This window comes from Pistacia vera, unplaced genomic scaffold (genome assembly GCF_008641045.1).
Source record: "Pistacia vera cultivar Batoury unplaced genomic scaffold, PisVer_v2 Contig223, whole genome shotgun sequence".
NCBI lineage: Eukaryota > Viridiplantae > Streptophyta > Magnoliopsida > Sapindales > Anacardiaceae > Pistacia > Pistacia vera.
Genome location: NW_022196028.1, coordinates 3,008,508 through 3,024,401, shown reverse-complemented (window position 1 = coordinate 3,024,401; position 15,894 = coordinate 3,008,508). Strand labels below are relative to the sequence as shown.

Here is a 15,894-nt window from a genome sequence, read left to right as displayed (position 1 = left end):
GAGCACACAGCTCAGATAATTCATACAGGTCCATTTGAAGATGATGAAGAAGATACACATCCTGAGAAAGATGCATCCTCCATCAACTCCGTTACAAACAATGAGAAGATACAGAGTTCGTTGAATCTTCTAAGGATTCAACAGATGATACTGATCACGAAATTTCATTACTACCTTCTATAATGACCCACTGATCATCTGGTTTATTTTCAAATTACTCAGATGTTCAAAAACTGGTTGCTACCATCCATGACACCACTTCACAAAATTCAGAAGTTGAATTATTGGTTCGATTCTTCAAGATCTATTGAAGACTTTTCTGTTGTATGGTCTTTGAAGAGGAAGCTATATTGTATATATACTAATACCTTTATACTCGGTGGCCAGCAAAGATTGGATAATGTTGACCATTTTATTTATTTGTTTATACATTAAAATCAATATGATGAGATTTGTAATTATCAACTGTGTATGGTTTAAACTTATTGCCTTTCCCATACACAGGAAAAGGATAGGTCTAATTTTGAAGACATCCATATCCGAGTCACCTCTTTTTTTATATGGCTGAAACTCAGGTCACCATCTTTGGCAACTTTGCCTCATAAAGCTATGACAAATTGGCATATTTCCCCATTTCAGGCCAATAACCAAAGTAAAAGTTTATGCCCAAGAATCTCTACACTTAGCAGACCGCACCAATTTTTGTTGGGCATGGATAATACTTCCAACAATCTTGTTTAACTGATATAATTCAAGAATTTCATTTTTCACCTTTTTCACTCATGTGTACAAACTTTATTTGTCTTTACTCATTTCTCATGTGGAAACAATCCCAGATCTTTAAAAATATAATATATAGTATTTATCTAATTTATTATGATGTATTAAAGCTGTAAATAATTATGGATATTCGGGTTATGAGCTTAATATTTAAGGGGGAAATTAAGGTAGGTAAGGATAAGAAGTTGACTTAGATTAGATGATAAAGGAAAAGCATGTGGGTATGTGATGGGCACCCAAACTGCACCACATGCTACTGCCAAATTTAATTCTTCTAGTAATTCTTCCATAAAATATAATGCACTCTCACTCACCTTTTCTTTTATTATTATTAATGCTTTAAACCTTTTACTACTATTTTTCTAATAAATGACTTGCCCTTCCTAATTCCCATTTATGTACCAACTGATTTTCTCGTAATAAGTCCTATCCGTTTTCTCATCTCGTTTGGGCACGCGGAGTTGATGATGTAGTTCTCTATTTCATTGAAATACAAGTCTGCATATGTAAGGACATAAATGGCATAATTAATATAATAATAGCGAATTTAAATATGTTTCCTGAAATGAAAAAATTGAGTCTGTTACTCATACGACCTTGATGAAAAACATAAATTGCGTATTGGAATTTGTAATTTCTTTTCATAATTATTATTCTTTTTAGAATACTAATTTGATACACACCTACTAAATCCACTCGACTGAATTACATGAAATTAGGCAAATAGTTGCGCATACCAATCTAAAATCTAATAACCAACTCTTGGACAATCGAGTGATTCTATAAAAATTCTTGGATGTATTATTTAGAGATCTTAAGTTTAAATCTCTCTTTAGTTGTTATAAGGGTGGTTACCGAAGCTCTTACCCAACCGTAGTTTTACGGTTCCAAATGACTAGTTAAGATTCACGTAAGTTGACCCGAATACCCTAATAACAAATAAAATAAAAATAAAATCTAATGTTGAACTAATACATTTTAAATTACTTATTAAATAATAACTCATTTATATTGATAAAAAGCACTTTAACAAAATCAATCAGTTTGTAGCCTTAATTTGAAATCATTAAAGTTTGTGCTTACTTCAACTCACACTCAAGTTTGCCACCCCTAACTCATCCCTAGCAATAAACTTTAGCTCAACCAGAAATATGGAAAAGGGCAAAAATAAATAAAAACAGTATGTTATTATCTCATTTCCTCGTCATTTTGTTGGCCCTAATGATTGTATTAGTAATTATTTCATTTTTTTAAGATTCAATATAACAGCAGAAGGATACCAACAATTTTCCATTAAGTTGTCTCACAACTGAAATATTAAACTCAATCTGTAAGAATATTTTATAAATCATATGCTTAAAGTGCTATATGAAAATTGATATAATGTTGCCAGACTGATTACTGATACACTGGTAGATTCATATTACACTTCAAATATCATCATTATAAGACAAACTACCTTGATAATTAACAGGAGGTTCCAAGCTACCAACCAAATTCCAAGATCAATGTCCTTGTCTTCAAACTTTTTGATGAATGGGTGACTCTGAAAGCACAAAAAAATCATGCATAGGAGACTCCACTCTTTCTTAAGAAAATATATATATATATGACTTATAAAACAATAATCAATAATACTATGTGCACTAACCATTTTGTACTAATCCAAGTACTAACATTGAAAATTTGAAATTCCTCAAAAAAAAAAATTCAAATTTTCACGGTTAGTACTTGGATTAGTACAATAAGTTAGTGCACATAGCATTCTCAACATAATATTGTCAAATGAACAGTACAGTGCAGTTGATTACTAACCAAGAGGTCCAAGATGATGACCTGTCTCGGGGATCCTTCTGTATGCTGAAAATGCAAGAAAGTGGCAGTCAAAACTATTTATAAACAATTCTGCTCCAGCAATAAATATTCACAAATGGTAGAATGATAAAAATATTTATCAAGACAATTCAAATTTTTGTTTTTTCAATACAAGCTTCAAAATTTTCATTGTGTCATTGCAGAAATGTTTTGCAACTGACCCCCATTCTCATTGGAAGAAACTGAAAAACGCAATCTATAACCATTTCAACTCAATGACAAAAAGGTAAGTGCAGTAGATATATTGTTAATTTATCAGGGTCTTCAAATTTCAGAAGCAAACTTGTAAAGTAAGCTCAGGTTTATGAACTCAAATTTCAACAAATGAAACTGAATTATTGCATATCATCAAAATGAAATCCACAAGCTTACGCATCAGATATCCTTTATAGGCTCCAAAAGGAAATATAAAATAATGGGTTGGTATCTAAAACATCAGCAATGACCGAAAAAAAAAAAAAAAAAGAATACAAGCAACTAAAAGAAAAGACTAACACATTTAGACAATATTAAATATGTAATTGACATCTATTTAAGTTACCGGATGACACAAATGAACAGAATTCTGGTGAAATTGATCTGGTGGAGCAGTTGGTGGTGGGCTTTCCACAATGGCTTCCAACAGCTCATAAAAGCTAGGCCAGCTTTGCTGGTCTTCAGATTGCATGTAGGGAAACGTCCAATAGCACACTCAAGTACTACCAAGCCCAAACTCCACATATCACTGCTATAGTCATAAGGCTCCCACTAATTCTTTCTGCTAGACAAGAAAAAAATAAAAATTTCAAGTCAATATTCTCATGAAACTTTACTGCGTATGTGGTTGGATGTGTGGGAAAATGCTATAAAGCCTACAAGAGAAATATACAGATTAAGGAATTCAATGTGATAAACGAAATACAGTGAAATAAAGGCTCACATACCGACATATAATTGTAAGTTCCAACAAATGTATCCCTTTGACCCATAGAGCTAGCTACATTGCACTCACACCAAAATCAGTAACTTTCACTTCCCCTTTTTGATTTACCAGTAATTGGATGGTTTTATGTCCCGTGTATTACGTCTTTCATTGTGCAAGTACACAAGACCTTGCAAAACCTGAAATATATACAAAAGGAAATAGGCTATTCAGCCAGAAACAGAGAAGATTTTAAAATGTTGCAAGTGATTTTGTTATGTAGCAAGCTGCTCAATGAGTTAATAAGAAGGAAGCTCACAGACCTGCTTACACACAACTGCAAGATATGGTTCAGAATGGTATTAACTTGTCGGATCACATCTGCCAAGAACCACGATCCATATCTCTAACACAAGAAATAACTCCATTGTGATAAAAAGAGTGGTACAAACTACAACATGGGAACATTGTGCTCTGATTTATTTTCAGCTCCTCACAATTGTTTGCGATATCCTCTTGTATGTTCATCTGAATGACCTGTAATACACAACTCGGCGAAATTCCAAATGGTTCAGAAATCAAATTCCCTATGCATCTCTTTGCTTTGAGAATCTGTGTAGTATAAACTTACAAATAGGAACCGCAATAAAAGTTCTTTTAGGGATGATGAAATGTGTTTTTTTTTTTTCTTTTTTAATATTTTCTAAACATGAAACACCCTAAACCCTCCTATTTTTTTTTTTTTTTTTTTATAATTGAATAAGGAATAAAGGAAAATACTTATCGATTCAAACAAATTAAAAACTCATTCACTAGCAAATGTTGAAGAATATAAGTTAAAGCACAAAGCAAACAGGTCATATAGTTTTATATGCAAGCCCAAAAGGAACAAAAGCACATTAGTTGCTAGTATAATGACCTTCAATGCAAACAGTCTTCCTATCCATTTATGACGAACAGTTGTACACCACCGCCACTTCCCTTTCCAATTACTTTGATTGTCTCGAGGTCTTCCAAAGAGAACTCAAAATCAAGCTCCTTGCAATCGAATGCTGTTCAAATTACAATAGAAGCAAGTTTCAAGAGGCTTTAAAACACAAAATTGAGGAATATTGTTCCGGACATGCGGATGAAAGTCTGATGTACATATAACAAGAGTTTGTGACATCAAGTTCACAGTCATCAGGGCCATTGTGGTATCGTTTCCTATAAGCATGAGTTTATGAGACAAACTTGTAGTGAAAAGAGAATCCTTAAAATTCAAGAATAGTTATTCAAGCGCACTGAAGACTCAAAATTATATCTTTAACCAAAGACCCAAAATAAGACGCAATATAAATACAGAATCAAAATAAAGAACTTACCCTGGATTCTTTTTCTTCAGAAATGAGGCGCAAACCTTTCTGATTCAAAAGCAAATCGCCATCATGAAATGTGCCACTCGCTGTCCTGAGAATATACAATTCATAAAGATTCATGGTGTCAATTTAATCGCATCAAATTAACCAAGAAAACTAACAACTAAATCGTAGAGATTCAAAATTTTCTCCAATTTATCGGCCAAATTGAAGACCCAATCAAGAAATATAAACAGTAATTAAATCTAAAAATGTGAAATAATAACATACAGAAGGAGGTGATATGTTTCTTGAGCTGGAACTGAAAGCTTGAGTTGTTTCAATGGCTTCTTGGTCTTCATTGTGCGTTCTAGGTTTTAAGAAATTAAGAGCAACTGTTGTGTTTCTAGGGTTTAAAGGGTGAACGTAGAGAGGAGTAGATTATTCTTTTCTGGAGAAAGTGAGCCGTACGTAACATAATTCAAACGAGGAAGGCCGCGAAAAATAACCACTGGCTTACTTGTAATTTAGGAACAGGTAATAATCAGATGTTTGCGAACGGATATGTTACGGTGGAATCACCAACAAAACAACCACCGTGAAAAGGGTTAGACTAATGGTGACTTTGTTTCCATACCCTATTCTTATTCCAAATCAAATGCATATCTATTTCTCTATTTTTAAAATATCATCCTAAATTATTCAACTATTTTTAATTTTAAATTCTACCTTGTAATATTATCTAACTCTATCTAACATAATATTTCAAAATACTACTCCAAATAATAAAGAAATGAAAATATTTCTAATGTTGTGAAGTCTCACGTTGCTAGTGTGAGAGCGGGTGTGTTTATATATGGGGCTAGAGGCCTTAACCAACATAAGGCGTTTTGGGTTTGAAGCCCAGGAAAAAACATGTTGAGTCTAAGTCTAGAACAAAACCGTGAGGTCCTGTGTGTCAAAACAACAATTCATGTTCAGCTATTCACACGTCTAAGTAATTTTTATTTTTGAACCAAAAATTAGAAAATTCATTTCTCCTCTTTCAAAATTTGAAATTACAAAATTTTTAAATAAGAAATAAATATTAAATAGACAAAGATCCATCACGATTTTGCTACCTTACACGAAATTAGGCGGCTTAGACAATGACCAAGGGCAATGGTCAAAATTACTTAAAAATACTTTTACAACAATCTATCTTACAAAGATATCCAACAAAGTGAAGTAGCAAAAATGAATGTAAAAGTGAAACAAAAAGTCAAACTCATATTCACTATTCCTTCATTTTTTGCTACATCACTTTGTATGGAGATCTTTGTAAGTTTCTTTATAAGTGTAACATTATTCATATTTTAAATACTTTTAAAATTACTTTTATTTTAAATTTAATATATAATTCTAAATGTAATTAATGTTAATCAAGTATCATAAGTGTGAAATGGGTGATAAAAATTTCAACCATAATGTTCAATTTTTTTTTATTTTTTTAAAATAAAAAAAATATTAATAATCATAATTAAGGTTTTAATTTTTTAATATTTAAAATTAAAAAAAACTAAATTTTAATTGGGTACAACTTAAATATTAAGAATATCAAGTTTGATGTTAAATTCTTTAAGTATATGTTATTAATATCAAAGTCTTGTTAATTTCAATTTTAATGTTATAGTTTAACTAGTTGAAAGGCCAGCGCATTGCGCGGGTTGCTTATGAAATTGGTTTTGACACCACATTTTTTTTAATAACTGGAATTAAATAGTGGATTTTTTTTTAGATAATAACAAGGGTTCGACATATTATAATGGTTTTGAATAATGCAAATTGATAATTATACAATAGGTTTGGAAATCAGATAAACATTGTTGTGATTTGGGCCAAATCACACTCTAATCTACTGCCAATTTAATCAACACACACAGATTAAAGAAGAATCGAAGACACAAACAATTACCGTGGTTTACTTGTTTAAGATTTGAACAAGCTACGTCCACGTTGAGCTCCAGAACACTGAGGCTCGCTGCCTATGTATCAAGGAAGTTTGTACAGATTACACTCACAAGAACTCTCAATCTCTCTCAAACGCTATTACAAACACCCACTCAAAGTAATCCTTATAAAACCTAAGAGAAATCTAACCCACTCCTCTTAACCAAAAGGAAACACAACTTTTTTCACGATTCACCAAAATCGCCTAAGAACTACACAAATTGAGTGCAAAGTAGAATCCTAGCAGAGAGTAAAAATACACGAAGAAGAGAGCAAAATATGTTCACACAATAGAGAATTGGCTGCTTTTATATGTTGACTAAATGAGAGGAGGGCAGACATTGGATCTTCACACAATGTGACGCCAGGATTAAAAAAGGACACATTCAAATAGGACGCATGGGATTAAGTCATCTGCACCGTTTATGGCTTCATACTTTAACAATCTCCAACTTGAAGCCAACACACCCTTTTGAACAGTACCAATTAGTGCAACAAGCATCTTTAATGTTCCTTCTTACTCTATTACCTTATCTGATGTGAAGTAAGTTCAAGCAATGCTTGAACTTAGTGGAAATCACCACCTTAGTCCCCATGTCAGCTGGATCTCCTCGGTTGGGATCTTCCGTAAGTTCAATGGCCTCTTGAATAATCTCTCACAAAATGGAACCTCACATCCACGTGTATAGTCCTCTCGTGATACATTGGATTTTTACATAGGTGGATGTGTGACTGTCAGAATATACAATCACAAGCCTTTCCAACTAGTTAGCCTCTTTCGGAATACCTTGCAACCAATTGCTTCCTTAAACGCATCAGTTAAGCCACATATCGCCTCAGTTGTGGATAAAGCAACCAGGGGTTGTAATTGTGACTTCCAGCTCACACAATTCCCACCAAGAAAAAACAATATGCTGTAGTAGATTTTCTAGTATCTCTGTCGCCTGCAAAATCAGAATCTATATACCCAACCAGATCAAGTACAATATTTCTCTTGCAATAATCCAACCACATTGAGACATCCCACATTACTTAGGAAGGAGGCGCCTGAGCTAGTTAAATACTAGGGGAACCCCCTGATAGTCAAGACGCGTTTTGGGCTTGAGCAAGGTTTTCTGGGCCTGAAAATAACCGTGAGGGTTGGGCTTGGGAGTTGGACCACCCAAGCTGCCAAAGCTGATAAATCTTGACTGTGTTAGGTCAGCAGTAGGCCGGGGTGTTACAATTGATATCAAAGCCAACCCCAACCGGAAGTGTGTGGATAGTCAAGAGATCTCGTGGCCTAAGGGATCGCAGCGAGGACGTTGGATCCTGAGGGGGAGATTGAGACTCCCACATTGCTTGAAGGAGGAGCCTGAGCTGTTAAATACTAAACTGTGGAGGGGTTGGGCTTTGTAGTCAGACCACCCAGTTTGCCAAAGTAGACAATATCTTCTATGTTCCGATAGTGGGTCGGGTGTTGCAAACTGCACAAACTGTTTATGTACTTAAAAGCCATTTCAAAGCAACCCAATTCTCAATTCCAAGATTAGACATGATCTACTTAGTAAAGAATAGCAAAGGCTAGGTCTTGTCTTGTCTAATCTAGCTACATTGTTGAGCCTAATGCATTAGCATAGGAATGTTCTCTATGTTTATTAGTTTAGAATCTGTTTTAGGACATTGCACTTTGCTGATACAAAGTGACTTGCTAAGGGTATAGAAACAATTCTAGAGTTAGTCATTCCAAACTTGGATGTAAGTTTATGTAAATATGACATTTGGTGAATTTTCAGGTTATTAAATTCCTTTCTCTCTATCACCATTCCTAGAATCCTCTTTGCACATCCTAACTCCCTCATATCAAATTCAACACTCAACTTTGCCTTAAATATTTATTTTGGACTTAGACTCACATATTAACAACATGTCATCAACATACAAAAGTAAATATTAGGCATGTCATTGAAAAGTGCAAAATAAAAGCATTGTCATATTTACTCATAGTAAACCCAATCCCAACGATAAAAGATCAAATTGTTTATACCGCTGCCTAGGAGACTGTTTAGACCATATGAGATTTATGCAAAGCACACATGTTTAGGCAGATTTCTATCTATAAAACCAATGGCTGACTCATATATATAGTTTCTTCTAACTCACCACGTAAGAATGCAATCTTAATGTCTATTATTCTAGTTCTAAATCCTAGTGAGCAACTATAGACACACTAACTTAATTGTTTAAGTTTTAACACAGAAGAAAATATCTCATTAAATCATTACCTTTTCTTTGTGTGTAGCCCTTTGCAACTACCGTGGCCTTGTATCTTAGAGGGTCAGATTGATTTATCCCTTTCTTTAGCTTGAATAGCCATCTATACTTTACACACTTTTGATCTTTAGGTTTTCAAATCAATGACTAGGTTCTATTTACCTTTAAGGAGTGCATTTCTGTTGGAGTAGGTGCCCTAAAGCAAATCAATTATTGTATAATTGACTCTTTGATAATGTTTATTCATCAATAAAAGACATTTTGTTAGAGTCATAAAAGTGACTCTATTTTGGTGATAAATACCCCATTTGTGATTATTTGAAGTATATTAGAACAATTAAAGAATTTATGATTTATTCACGAAAATCGCTTCCTAATATTTTTTCTTATGAATCTAATGTGTTTGGAATGATTTTGGAAAATATATGATTGATTTAGGTTGTGGTTTATGGATCCAGGGTGATTTTGTCTCATTTATCTGTTTAGGGGGTAAAAGTCATGTTTTAAGGGGCTGATTTTGTCACTTTCAATTGTGCAGGACAACTGAAATTTTGCAATATCCACTATAAAAGAAAGTGCAGATCGCGTGAACAGGAGGCTGCCATCGATAGGTTTTCCGGCGACCCTTCGTCTTCCACCTCCGGCGACCCTTCGTCTTCCTCGACCACAGATCACCATCATCGCTTCATCACCACCGTGAGCCAACCACCACGCCGCGACGCTTCGTCTTCCACCCGTCGTTTCGTCTTCCCGGCCAGTTTTGGCCGTTTTCGGTGACTTTCTAGCTCCCCAGGTAGATCTTCATTCCCCATAGCCGGATCTATACTTCCTAGCTCAGCCAGCCGCCGCGAAAACCGCCGAATCCGTGATTTAGCCGCCGCGACTCTTCATCTTCCAGGCCAGATCCTGTCATTTCCGGCGACTTCTCACCTCCCCGGGACCTGATCTGAACTCCCCTCACCAGAGCTTCCATCGGTACCTTCGGATCCCATTTCCGCCACCGTTTTCTGGAGACCCGCCGGAAAATTAACGGTTTCTGGCGAACCGCACTGTTCGTATCCGGGCTGTCCGTTGCGTTTTCGCCCTTTTTCGCACCATATCGCTGTCGGTTACCTCCTCTCCGCCATGGTCAGCTCCGTTTCCACCGTTTCGACCTCCGTCATCACCACCATGAGCGGCTAGCTCCCGGTTGTCTGTTACGGCATAGGCGAGATCGGGATTGACTCCACACTCTCCTTATCAACTCTCGACTAGTTGGATGAGCCCATTATACATTTGGTAGTTTATGCTTCAGATTATATTTGTTTTCGTTTCATGATTGATTTCGATACTTTAATATGATTGGGCATAACTTGTGATGAATATTGTTGTCCATTGTGATTTAAGTTTTATAGAACTTGCTGAATGATAAACGTTGGTTTGGAATAATTAAATGATGAATATTGCTTACATTACTTTGCATCGATTGTAATTGAGTTGTGTTTGGATTTAATTTAATTTCTACTATTGTTGCGTTTTAGTTGAAGTTGGTTGATTGTATTACGTGTTGCCAGATTGTATTTGTTAATCGCGTACCAACTAGTGGTATTGCCTTGTAGCGTTTACGACATTCATGATAGTCTTTAACCAACGAACTTGAGTGATCGGGTGAGACAGGTAGATTATACCTAGAGTGTCGGGAAACCATTTCATTGATTTACCTTGCCTTGTAGGTTTAGGGGATCGTAGAGGTTAGAGGAGAATTGTGTGAGTCGATCTCGTGTCGAACCAAAACCGTAACGGCAACATTTTTATTATAAAGTTTTTATTAGTTTTAATTGCACTATTTCATTATTTGCATTTAGTCTATTTAGTTTCATTAATCCATTGCCAATTTCATTTCCGCTACTTAAAATACATTAGGTTTTTTGTCTTTCTCCCTGTTGATTCGATCCTGCTTACCGCTACTACGGTATTTAGGTTTAATTTTTAGACTGTGACGATCGGTCTAACACATTTTCTACTATATCATGTAAATCATAATTGTATGTATTGATATATGTCCTTAGAATGGTAAAATCGTGATAAGGGTATCAAGTGTTTCAAATCTTGATAGTGGGAACCCTATAATCACATATGGTGGCCATTCTAGAAATGTTCTTAGCCCCAGTATTATTTTGACTGAGGACACAGATAATACGGTAAGACTATCATAGTGTTGAACGACCCTGTCGAAAACCAATGACTGATCTCACTTGTTAAGGTTGTTTGCCAACAACCAAGTACAATACACAAGTGTTTGTTGCAGGCAAGTTCATTGGATTGACCCACCAGAGGATTCCATATAGATGGAAACCCATTGTCTATGGAATAAATATTTCAACGAATGGTGGTGCATGTGACCCTTAGACTTGAGATCACCGAAGCGCATTGTGCACCGATTGGTGTAGTTTGACACTAGCCTAATGTAATTCTATTTAGAACTATCAATCCGGTAGTGATTGGTTGCATCGAGGAGTGTATCGAGACTACGGTGGATAGACAGAGAATTCATCACTCCCGGTTACGGGAGAAGTTATCTCACGGGGCAATTCAGTATATGACAATGACACTAAAGTTGTGGCCACAGTGGGATTGAGTTGTTGCCCAATCCAATTTATCATTCTGATCATTAGTCTAGTAACTACATACAAAGGTATCGAGGATAACTGAGGTTGACACTATTTCTGTACCTCAGTCTCGATGAGATAACAGATGATTAAAGAATTTGATTGCATAATAACCATATGGTTGATAGGTAGCTGTTTCACTAAATTTGAATTTACTGGGTGACCATGATGCCTTGCTAGGGGCCAATCTTGGTCTGTGTGTAGTGAGACGATTGATTGGTGTCAATTGTGATACTACTCACTGCCGATATGATGAGAAGCCTACAGGTCACACACTTAGAAGACAGTTTAAGAATGGTAAATTTTGTAAGGGCATATTTGTCTTTTAGAAAAATGGGCATATTGGTAATTTTGCTGTGTAATTAAATTTACTGATTTTGTAGCCTATGTCCAATTTTGTTATTTGAGTAATTTAGCAAAATTAAAAATTTAATTATTAGAGTTAATATTAATATTTAACTAAATAATTAAATAGGAACTAATATGTGATTTCACCTACGTTTGGGTTGTTGCTAAACTATGGGGGTGGAATGGAAATTTTGCTTGATTATTTAAAGAAAGCAAAATTTAGGTTTTCCTAGAATTCTCTCATTCTTGCTGTGGGTGCACTTTTGAGAGAAAGATTTTATCTCTTCTTCTTTTCACTCTATCATTCAAATACCATCTTTAAAGCCAATAATTAATTCTAACAAAATTAATTCTTGGTCTCTGACTCGTGTGGAGGACGTGAGTTCGATTCCGTTCTCGAATCAGTAGCAAATCACATTTAGAGACAGTGGCAGAGCCTCCAAACGCTGGTATCCAATATATATATATATACATATTGGATCTTTATTGTTTCAATTTAAGCATGTTATATATATAGACCCTGATCTTGGCAAATCAGAGTGATCGATGGGCAAAAATTTTTATTTTTCCGTTGCCTCTATCGATCGATTTACTAACAACTTCCTCACCCATGGCAGCCAACCATTGCTTGCTATCCTTTGAGCTTATAGCTTCTTCATAGGTGGTAGGTTCAACTATTTTGATTTCAACCCCAACCACCAATGCCCTATAAATTAGGTATGCATAGCTGTATCTTGCAGGGGATCTGATTTCACTCTTGATCTTATCCCTTGCAAGCTGATATTAAGCAAGATCAGCTTGTTGAGGTTCTCTTTCAGGCTCTATTACTTCATCTTCAGTGCCTTGAGTGATACCCGCAGGTTGTGATAGCTCTGCAGGTTTAGTTTCTTCATCAGAATTGGTCAGGTCAGTTCGGTACATTGTTGGCTCCACCTTAATTTGGGTGGTATCAATATGGTTCAGATCATCAGTCTCAGTATTAGAGGTACCTGTAGTGGGGCTAGAAGATTTACAAGGAAAAACACATTCATTAAAGACCACATCACTACTAATTATGACTCTTACCCCCAGAGCCTCTCTCTCTCTCTCTCAAAGCCTATACCCTTCTGTCCCTTCTTAGTATCCTAGAAACACACATCTAGAGACCTTGGGTCTAACATTTGTGTGTGCAAAGGCATTACACCCAAATACCCTTAAGTGGTTGAGCTGGGCTTCCTACTAGACCATCTCTAGTCAGGACATTGGAATTCTATAGCATTAGAGGGGCTCCTCTTTATAAGGTAGGCAACAATAGTTAAGGCTTCTCCCTAAAAGGTTTTAGGCAGCCCCAAGGTGAATATGAGACACCTAACCTTTTCCAACAGTGTTCTTGAGACATCCCACATCGCTTGGGAAGAAGGGGTCTGAGCTAGTTAAATACCAGGGGAACCCCCCAATAGTCAAGACGCGTTTTGGGCTGGAGCAAGGGTTCTTGGGCTGAAAACAAAACCATGAGGGGCTGGGCTTTAGAGTCGAACCACCCAAGCTGCCAAAGCGGACAATATCTTGACTGTGTTGGGTCGGCAGTAGGCCAAGGTGTTACAATTGGTATCAGAGTCAATCCCAAACGGAAGTGTGTAGATAGTTAAGAGATCTCGTCTGTAGCGAGGACGTTGGATCTTGAGAAGGGGAGATTGAGACATCCCACATCACTTGGGAAGGAGGGGCTTGAGCTAGTTAAATACCAAGGGGACCCCCCAATAGTCAAGACGCGTTTTGGGCTTGAGCAAGGGTTTTTGGACCTGAAAACAAAACCGTGAGACTAGGCTTCGAAGTCGGACCACCCAGGCTGCCAAAGTGGACAATATCTTGACTGTGTTGGGCCGACAGTGGGCCGGGGTGTTACAATTCTATTCATTCTCTCTGCAACCCCATTCTCCTAACTGTCCTATACCTTAGGATCCCTAGGTCACTACAGTAGGTATCAAATTCAGAGTTACAAAACTCTAAACCATTGCTAGTCCTAAGGGCCTTAACTCTATTTTTACGCTGGTTTTCCACCAGAATTTCCAGCCTTTAAACTTGGTAAAGACTTCATCCTTAGACCTTTGGAGGTACACCTAAACCTTTCCACTGAAGTCATCTATAATAGACAGGAAATATGAGTTCTCACCATGAAACCTAACCTTCTCAAGACCCCACAAATCTGCATGTAAGTATTCTAAACACCTAGTGGCCTGATGAGTTCCTTTTGGGAAACTCATCCTATGCTGTTTACCCAACACACATATTTCACAAAATTCCAGGTTAGTGATAGTATCATTCACAAAACAACCCTGTTGTCTGAGAATGTTCATACCTTTCTAGCTTATGTGGCCCATCCTCAACTGCCATTTCTCTGTAGCAGACATGTTAGTAGTAAATAGAGCAGTATTAAAGAGTTATCATAGTAATGCTCACATAGTATGTACAACCCATTTTTCTTAATCCCTCTAAGTAATACATGATTATTCTTGTACACTATTATACAACCATTCTGAGCCTTATAAAAGCATCCAGGCTCATCAAGTGTCCCTAAAGATATTAGGTTACGTTTTAGTTCAGGTACGTATCTTACTTTGGTTAGTCTAATTACTTTGCCATCATTCAGCTTGATGGCAATGCTACCAACTCCCTAGACCTTACACGAGTGATTATTACCCATAAAAACAATTTCATTCTCATCACGTTTAAGGTCCTGAAAACAGTCCTTATTTGGACTCATGTGGAAAGAACACCCTGAATCTAAAACCCATTCTTAGCACTAATAGAGTTTAAAATAGTTTGAGCTTCAACAAGCTCAATGCTATTACTAGTACATGCTAGATTGCTTTCAGTATTAGTCTGCTTCTGTTTCTTAATGCAATCATAGCAATTCTTTTTAAGATGCCCAATTTTATTATAGTAAAAGCATTTCCTAGTTTCTGATTTAGGCTTACTAATACCTTTACCCTTTTTTTTATTCTTAAACCCTGGATTATGCTTTATTCTTAAACCCTAGATTATGCTGAAACACTCTTCCTGCCTTTTTTCCTAATTGACCAGTATCAGTCCTACCTTTCACAAATAGGTTATTGCCATTTCGTTTCTGAGTTTTCAGTTCTAGAACTCTAGATTTCGAACCATCCACAATCAAATCAACACTAGGGACAATCTCACTATACTGCAATGCATTTTTAACAACTAAATAGCCCTCAAGCAAGGAATTTAATAGGATCATCATCAAGCTAGAGTCTCCTAATTCTTGGTCAGTGCCTTTAAGAATTAGTGTCATTTTCAAGAACTCGTCTAGATTATCATCTAAAGATTTAGAGACATCCATTTTATATGCAAACAAAGAACCCTTTAAAAAAGCTAAATTAGGGGTAGATTGTAATGCAAATAAAGTTTCGAGTTTACCCAACAAGGCGATTGGATTATCCAGGTCACCTACCTTCTGTAGAACGCTATCTGATAGGTTCAGGATGATGAGATTATATGCCTCCTCATCAATCTCAGCCTTCTTTTTCAGCTTCTCCTTTGGCCACTTTGATGAATCTTTCTCTAGCGCAATTCCCACATTATTGTGAGACAAAAGAACCTTCATCTTCTTTTTCTAACAGCTAAAACCAATTTTCCCATCATACTGGGTGATTTCCAAGCGAGTGGTAGTAGTCATTGTGTGAATTTTCCATTGAACCCTAGAAATCAGAATTAATTTCTGATTCTCACTAATTGACAACCTAATTGATGATTATCAAAACCC

The 15,894-nt window shown here is 36.1% G+C and overlaps 1 pseudogene; it reads right to left on the bottom strand.

Moving 5' to 3' along the window:
* Positions 1-2,210: 2,210 nt before the first annotated feature.
* Positions 2,211-5,255, bottom strand: LOC116130563 (annotated as a pseudogene).
* Positions 5,256-15,894: the final 10,639 nt, after the last annotated feature.